The sequence below is a fragment of the Trachymyrmex cornetzi genome, unplaced genomic scaffold (genome assembly GCF_001594075.2).
Source record: "Trachymyrmex cornetzi isolate Tcor2-1 unplaced genomic scaffold, Tcor1.1 scaffold771, whole genome shotgun sequence".
Classification (NCBI taxonomy): Eukaryota; Metazoa; Arthropoda; class Insecta; order Hymenoptera; family Formicidae; genus Trachymyrmex; species Trachymyrmex cornetzi.
Window position 1 is genome coordinate 15382 of NW_017300104.1, and position 9947 is coordinate 25328.

Consider the following 9947-nt stretch of genomic DNA (forward strand, 5'->3'; position numbering starts at 1 on the left):
ACTTTTATTTAAAATAGGACATACCCAGCAGATACAATTATATCCAAAGTAGAACTGTCCCAAGCCAAATTTTACCTCTCTCTGTTTTATTTGGAATATAAACTGCCAAATCTAATTGAAATAAGTAATTTAATAAGCGTTAAATATATACTACTTTGACAGTTCGGACACTTGCATAAATTTCATCAAATGGATGAGTAAATATAAGACATTATTATAAAACGTCAATTATGTTACTTTGCAAATATTAAGGCTCCTGTGACTAATCGCGGTGGCCATGTTGGAATCGTGCCGTCAGAAGCGAGGAATGACACGTTAATTCAGTGCATGCCATTTTTGAATAAAGATAATTTGGATGAAACGAAATGACGAGATCGCTTTAAAACACTAGTAAAAATCGATGAAATCTGTCCTTTCTTGCCTTGACAATCAATAAATGCTCGTAAAAGTAACATAAAGTGAGCCTATATTCAAATAGAAACACATGGTCTGACAGCTGTTGAAACGAGTAAAATATATGCTTTTACATATAAAATTTCAAGATAACTTTAGTTTTCATCGATAACTACGACTTTGATAAGTACGAGACAAGTCACATTTTCACAATTAAGCAAATAATAACGAAATGGAATGCAACATAAATTTCATCGTCAAAACGTCACTTTTCCATGCCTACAAGTGCAGCCATTTATCGTGGTGCGGCGCTGTAACATATATGAACGAATGAGATCTTGTATGTACATACGTGTTCTCGCTGTCGACACGCCAAGAATGAACGAGACTGCAAGCTCTTTTTCACACTAATCGCTTGTTTCAAGCGATCGAGAATGCCTTCTCGACAATTTCGGCCGCTCGGCAGTCCACGGCATCGATAAGGGACGAGGATCATTATAAATAATATATAAGTTTTAATATATTGTAGTAATAATATACCCCTCTCAATAATCCAGAAAAGTATAAATCATGTTGAAACGCAACAGTTTACGAGATATTTAATTGTTTACGAGATATTTAATTGTTTACGATTTTTCATGCGCATTATATGTATATCTCCTTCATATAAACTCGAGTAGCAAGAATAGTTCAGGAGAAGTAGAATTTTACCGGAAAAAAATTATAAACCAGCATTTCTCTTCACGAAAATCTTCGAAAGGCCATCAGAAAAGAAATGCGTATGTTTGAAACTTGAGACTTGTGAAGAAAAAATGCGAAAAAGATCGAATAGTTGCAAAAAGTACGTTTTTCGCTTATAAAACGAAAAATATTGATTGTATGGAAAAAAGTTCGATACAAAAATGTAGGTATTCGAAGTACCTTACAACATGAGACGTGGAATATTAAAATCGAACTATTCGTTAAGTAGAAACAAAAATAAAAACCACTGGAAAAGGTTTTTTTTTACTCGCTCTCTGTTTATTAAGATTTAAACGCAAAACTTAGAAATTTCCGTAAAATGTAGCTCTCATAATGACGAACAAATCTAACCCTAAACGAGCCTGAAATGTTCATTAGTTTTTGCAAAAAGCCATTTGTTCACTAAAAACCTCTCTGCGGAAAACTTAATTATTTACATTTTTGAGCAGACGCAAAACAATTTACAGGGGTGATGTTTTTTCATCAAGAGTTGCACTATCAAGTACATTTAGTAACAAATGGACAGTTAAACTATTATAAAATGACTTTGAAAAATCGGTATCTTTTTTAGAAAAAAATAGAATAATTCCGTTAATATGCATCATATCATATAGCCGTGCGAAGCATTCGACAGCTAACATCTTTCTACGCATTTAAAAATGAAAAGGATACCCTCTGATTATTAGGAACCGAGATAACAATTTAAAAAAAAAATCATTGTGGCTCTAATTTTTAAGATTAAGAATTCCGTCTGGCACCAATTTATCAAGGAAGAATTGAATTTGCTGTTAAAAAATTCTTGTATCTGTTGCTGCCGAAAAAATTTGTTTAAAACCATTGGAAAATTGAAGAACGCGAGCGAGGCAGCGCGCCGGGCTGAGTGAGGGAAGCCGGCACACAGTCGAGTGGAGAGATCCCATAGGGGTACTAAAATTTTGTTTATAAAATAAGAAATTAAAAGAACGAAGGACTCTTAATATAACAAAACAATAACTAGAGAATAAAGGACACATAAGAGTCAAATATAATAAATTATTTTAAACCATGAAAAGTCAAAAGAATGACTTGATGATTTGACTTTTCATGGTTTAAAATAATTTATTATATTTGACCCTTATGTGCACTTTATTCTCTAGTTATTGTTTTGTTTATAAAACTGCCCATCAAAACTAAAATAAGTTGAATTTAAGTACCAATCGGACTCCCAACATAAATTCATCTTTCGAGATATTGACCTAATCCCTCACAAAATTCTACCTCTCAATAACCAATTCAATAGGGATAGTGGTAAACAAGGACACAACATCCAACGAAATTAAGACATGTTCAATTTCAAAACGTGTCTTTTTACTAATTGAAAACTATTATCAATATTGTAAACCGATTTAGGTAGAATTATTAATAAAATTTCACCGATTGACATAGAATCATTAATAAAATTTTTCTTTTTCCATCTTAATAACAGATCTCGGACATCATTAGTTAATTTATTAATTGGATCTTTCTTTAATTTTATGTAAGTTTCTTTATTCTCAAGCATCTGCAATACTTTAGATTTGTATTTATTATTATTTAATGCAACTGTGATATTTCTCTTATCAGTCTTTGTTAAGATGACATTAGGATTTCGCTTTAGAAAATCTTTAGTGGCCTTCAACAATTATGCAATCCTAGTATTAACCTCATTTTTAGCAACAGAAAAATATGGTAGTTTCTTAAAAATCGGTAATGTAATATCTCTAATCATAGCCACCTGTTCATTGCTATACTTCTTTAAATTATTTTCTATGCCTTTAATGATGAAAATTTGTTATTACTAAAGGGCAAGGAAAAATTACCCTCCAACTGTAATAAGCATTGTGCTTCTTTAGGAAAAGAAATTGAAGATAAGTTAACAAACCATCCTTCTTTAATATTATTCAAAGAAGAGTTGTCAATTGTTGGAGCAAATTTTTATTAGCTTCAATATCAATTTTAATTAAATTATTATTAATATGATTACAATTGTGGAAAGAAAAGTGAGAGTCAATCTTTTTAATTTCTTCATTAGTCTTCCTTGAATTATTGTTTGAATATCGTCTAGCATTACGATAATATTTAATTGGAAGAATATTAAGAAATTTCTTATTCTGTTTTTTATTTAACCAATTCAATTTTTTTTCCATAGTTACAAACCTCTTTTTCAAATTACGTTTAAATGTAACTTCTTGCCTTTCAAAAAAAGAATTGCAAATGCTTAAAGGAAAGTGTTTGAGAATCTGTCTACAAATATGAGAAATCTGACACTGACCAAAATCGATAGACCTATTCGCATTACCTAATTCTATCTTTAACGTTCTACGTGTAAATTGTTGTTTAAAGTAATTGAATTTACGAACCGATTTAAAGTGAAATAAATTCGTCTTCCGATTAGTTATATGATATAAATGTAGTGATACTAAATTACTATTAATACAATGTTTAGTGAATGTAATTCTTATCTTATTTTATGAAGGAGGTATATAACGCGCATGAAAAATCGTAAACAATTAAATATCTCGTTGCGTCTAAACTGTTGCGCTTTAACATGATTTATACTATTCTGGATTAATGAGAGGAGTATACTATATAAGATGCCGAGGACCGCCGAGTGGCCGAGATGGCCCAGAAAGCATTTACGGTCGTTTGAAACAAGCGACTAGTGTGAGAAGGAGCTCGCTGTCTCGTTTACTCTCGGCGCGCCGAAAGCGAGCACACGTATATGGGCTCGTGCTTAAATGCATGATTACTGGTTTCGCCATCTGATTCTGTGTTGCTACCGTCAACGCCGAGTTCTTGGCTGAATAATCAGGAGCCTTAAAGAGCAATCCTATCCCTTTAATGACATTTTGTTATTTCTTACTTCAATATGTGTCAAAATCAATCCATTTTTTAGTTTCAAAGTAAAGAGTTCATATTAATGTTTGAATTTATTAAATAATAAATTAAATTTGAGTTAAATTTAATACATTTTCAAGAGTTAAATTATTTAACTACAACGTTTTAGTGAAATTAACGACATATTGAGTAGAAGCAAGGCCGACATACAGAAATGGTTAAAATATAAATAACTCCAAATGAATATAATATTATACAACAGTATGAATTTAACATATTGTATTCTTTTATATGTATTTTTAGGATATTTGTACACATATCAACACCAATTAGAAAAACCTTATAAATTATTTTCAATTCTATATGCCAAAATGTATTGAGCCTATTTTGCAGAATATTTATAGTGTGATAGTAGGATACAGACCGTATGATAGTAGAATATTGACAATACGATAGCGTGATAGTAGAATTAACTTTCAAAAACTTGCTTTTATTATATAAAATAAAAAATAATTTTTGAAACTTTTTCTAGCTTATCCTTACCTGTGGCGTTAGAATGTGTACAAGTATTCTAAAATATATAAAAGAATAATACAATTGTTTTGTAATATCCCAATTTTGTACATAATTATTCAATGAAAAATTATAAAAAATTAAAAGAACGAAGGACTCTTAATATAATAAAACGATAATTAGAAAATAAAGGACACATAAGAGTCAAATATAATAAATTATTTTACACTATGAAAAGTCAAAAGAATGAAAAATATAATTGATCGTCATCCGAACGTTTATAAGATTGTTTTATCTATTCGATTTCCTTCAACCATTGTTACATCGTCTTGAATATCTGAAGAAGGCTCGTGAGACCGAAACATGTAATACTTATTATTTTTTAATCAATTATATTTTTCATTCTTTTGACTTTTTATGGTGTAAAATAATTTATTATATTTGACTCTTATGTGCCCTTTATTTTCTAATTATCGTTTTATTCAATGATATTTATGTAGATATCCGGATTTTGAGCGCTAGTAAAATTACGCATAAGAAGTTAAAATTTTAAAATAAAATTTTGTTGTAATTATTTACCTGTGTACGTAAATCCTCATCGACATTATAATTGGACAATTTGTGAAGAATTGCTACTGTCTCACTTATCTGAAATTATATCAACATAAAACGAAAGTCGTAAAACTGAAAACTTTGCATTCGATGAATGAGATTTCAAATAAAACTTTAACATGTGTAATTTCATTGTTGCTTGTGCTTATTATTGTAGTTATAAATAGTTATTAATCATTTTGTTCCATTATAATATATATACCCTATTATAAACAGTTTGACATATGTACTGTAATGTGAGAAATATAATGGTACTGAAAACGAAACAAAAAAGGATATGTATTTCGTCCATAGTAGAAATAAATGTCCATATCCGAGGATTTCCAAAGAAATCAAATATTTTTAGACAATAAAATAAAGCTTCTTCAATGTACCACATCATGTGTATTAACATTTGTACTTTGAATACTTTGTTTAGTTTGCGTGATATAAAGCATAGTTGTAGGTGGACGTGCCTGTAAATAAATTGTAATTAATCGAATCGAGAGACGTACACAAGAAGTACTAAGGAAATTATATTTTTAACGTAGAATTCGATATAAACTATAGTGTTTTATAACTTGCGATTCACAATGTGTGATTATTTCACCTAATTGAAATTAATAATTCTTATATGTATATACATATATAAGGTGTCTCATTTCAACTGTTGCATCAAATTATCTCCAAATGATACGGAAAAGTATATTTCAGATAAAAGTAAACCGATTTCGAGGATGATATAATATTTTTAATACTTTTTTATCATATTTTGTTATATTGTTTTTTTTGTAGGATAAGAGGCATCTAAAAGATTAATGTATAATTTAAGGATGTATTAGACGTACAGTCCCTGCAAAGAAAATTAAATTTGTAAGTATATTTAATATTTCCATTTCAAATAAAATATATATGTACGTATGAAAGTTGTGTGAATAAGATTATATTTTTGTTTAATACATTTTTATAGTTTATTTATTTTAATTGTTAATATTTTTATTTTAAAAACTAAAATTTTTTTAATGATAAAAGAATTTACATTTCTCTTGTATAAGTACTTTAAATATTCACATAAAATAATTTATGCAAAGTTTTATTGCGATTCACTGATTATAGCAAAGATATAGAACAAATAAATATTTTATTTATTTACTGGACAACTAGTTCATGCATCGCAATGTAACTGAACTTAAAAAATCCTGAATACATAATGTACTTATTATATATTAATGTACTAATTAATATATTAAAAGTTAAGATTTTTATCATTCATTCTATAATACATTTCAATATATTTGTATTAAAACACCAATTAAAAAAATACTACTATTTATTAAAGTAACTTATGATGCAGATAGTAAATCTTTTTAGTACTATTTTGTAGTATTATTTTTAAACATGATTTAGGATAATAATCTGTAATTTTTTCATAATTTTGTTATCATTTTGAAAACAAAATTATAATGTTATTTATAAAACATCCTTAATTCTCTGCCCCTACATTTAATCGTCTAGAACACCAATTCAAATTTAATATTTTTCCACCGTATAATTTTACGGGGATTGTAAAGATGAATAGTCATATTGTAAATAGACTTCCACACAGACGATTTACGTGTACATCATTATATACTACTACATCAATATCTCACGCACATGTAGGTACACGTAAATTTTCGTATTACAATAACGTTCCAATTGGACGTCAAAGTTCAATTTTAAGAAATCCACATTGCTTTTTCGTGCAAACTACTAATCTGTGGACTACTATTTATATCTGTAAAATACAGATTGCACAGCTTTTATATGAAGCAAATGTTGTTACGATGTAAGCTCTGGAGTACCATATTGAACTAAGAAATGATAAAGAAAATGTCAATTTCGAAATTTTTTGTCGTTCTCAATATTAAGACTCTACTTCACAGAAACGTATTAATGCGTATTTTTTAATCCTGGAAAACGATTGTCGAATAAGTAACAGAAAAAAGGTAATTGTTATACACAAATTGTGTTTCGGTAATACAGATGACTTTAAAATTCACTTCCTTGATTTCCTTCTTAAAGGACCCACCTTTCCCCTGTTTTATCATATTCTAACTTAGCTACTTTTTTCTTATATTAATATCGTTTTCAAAGCAGAATATTTGTGTCTTTAAGGTAGTGAATTTCTATTGTAAAGCAAAGAATGTGTTTCAAAGGATAAAATTTGTGCATTTAATTTAATTGTGTATTTAAAGCAGAGAATTTGTCTGCTTTACTCAACTTTGAAAAGAAACGAAGTATTAAATATACATTAATATCATTAATTTTATTTGAAAATATATGCCAAGATTATTGAAATTGGTGAAATTTCGCCCATTTTCTAAAGTTTTACCAAAAAAAATACGTAGACACAATGAATAATTCTGTTAAACAAACAAGTATATGTTAACTTTACAACTGATTTATCTCATTATTCTATTCATAAGAGTATAAGGATATTACGATTTTCAAAAAATTAATGGTTTACGAGATATTTAATGTCTCATGTCAATTATATAAGCCAGAGGAATGTACCTATGATATCTCGTAAATTATGGGTTCTTTATATTTCTAACTTAATACTTTTACATGTGCAGAATGATTATAGAGAAATAATATTTCGTAAAAAATCATATAATTCCATTTTAAAAAGCACGGATAAACATTATATCTTTTTCATTGTGTCTCTCATCGTTTCTCTATTTAGAAAAAAATAACGTGTTCACAATAGGTCTCACTCGAAACAGTTACACTTTCATAGAAAACATTTTTTTAATACTTTTTAAAATATGTCGATATGAAAGATAGATTGAGACATCGTGTATACATATATACATTCGGGTGCATTCGGGTGTGTACACAGTAATTCTATTAACTAATTATTACATTATAATCCATATATATTGATTGAGATCTTTAGCTTCTGTTATCCGCTGATGCACAAAAATGGATTTGTTTTGTCTTCTGTAATTTGTACTATTTTCGGATAGATCAGAATATAATGTACGTAAACGTTCATTGACTTGATGAAATCTGGAACTCAAGCATCTGAATTAAAAAAGACTTAGTTATATATCTTTTATTAACATTAAAACATACGCATTATGTATAACTAATTGCGTTAATAAATAATCAGAAGTCGGATTAAATTAGAATTTAATTATTTACTTTTATGTTTCAATATAATATTTTATACATGTATGAGAAGCAGAATTTTAAAATGTGTTTTATCCAAAATGTATAATTCAATTTCAGTTGTTTTAATCTATAATTCATTTTTATATATCGAAGAAGAAAGCCTGAACACTAGCGCCTTAGAGAAAATAACAATTTGTCAATCAGTAAGCTGAGAAATGTTAAACGTAATTGCTAAACAATTGTTAAAAAGATTAAACAAATGCATTTTAAAGTCTTTACGATTTAGAGGTAAAAAAAATCGATTTCTTTTTGCTTTTTTGAAAGCAGAGGCTTAAGAATATCCCACAAAAACGTTTTTTGGGAGAAACAAAAATTGTCCAAAATATACGAGTTAAAATGACGTGATGTTTGGGGCCGCTTGATCGATTCAAATAGAGCGTACCAATTGCTATAACAGGCATTTGCCGATATTTATATTCAACCTTTCGTAATCAGTCTAGAATGTTTCTCTCCAAAAGAGCAGAATTTCGTTCTCTTCTGAGCGTCGCATTCACTCCTAACGGAAAACGGAACGGTACTTGTACTAAAATGTTTCAAAATTTTTTCCCGAAACCGTGTTTCGTATGATGATCATGATTCCAAAAAAACTATTAGTCTGATTGATTTCTACTTTTACGCTTACACTCAGAGAACATGTCATTATCGCTCAAATTAGAATTAATAATCTACGTTAATTTTTTTCTATTTTTTTGAATATCAAATAAGAAGAAAAAAAATGAAAAAATCCGAATTATTTTTTCAAACTGCAAAGACGTAGCGTCAATTCAATAGTATTATAACTATTTGTCGACATGTGGCGTAGCTGAAGGCGTAGCTCTCCTTTACATAGCCAGGGAAGTTATTATTACTGATAGTTTTGTAATTACGAGGGTGGTTTGAAAAGCTCGTGCAAAAAAAATAAAAAAGTTGAAAAATAAAACTTATTTATGAGTTAAAATGACGTGATGTTTGGAGCCGCTTGATCGATTCAAATAGAGCGTACCAATTGCTATAACAGGCATTTGCCGATATATGACGACATATGTCAACATCAAGTTTATTGGAGGTGGAAATTCTGACCATATGTTTATTCGATTACATTACTCAACGTTACTTCCTTCACAGCATTTTTTTAAAGATGCTCATCTCTTACAAATATTTAATAATGAAAAGTAGTGATTAATTATTTATTTTAAATAACTGTTGTTTAGTATATTTTTAATACTCAAAATAAGTATTGTATACACATGTTTTGTTCAGATAATACAGACAGACATATGTGGTCATGGTCATGGTCATTGATGGACATAGCTTCCATTTTTTATATGTTAACAAAAGGTTTGTATGGGTTTCACACTATAAACATTTTGATGCACAATGTCAATAAAAATAGCTTACAAAGTAAATGTATACCCATGTATAATACTAACCCAAGGATAGCTGCAGAAATCAGAGCACTTAAGATAATGATGTTTGACAACAGATAATACAGACAGACATATGTGGTCATGGTCATGGTCATTGATGGACATGGCTTCCATTTTTTATATGTTAACAAAAGGTCTGTATGGGTTTCACTATAAACATTTTGATGCACAATGTCTGTATGGGTTTCACTATAAACATTTTGATGCACAATGTCAATAAAAATAGCT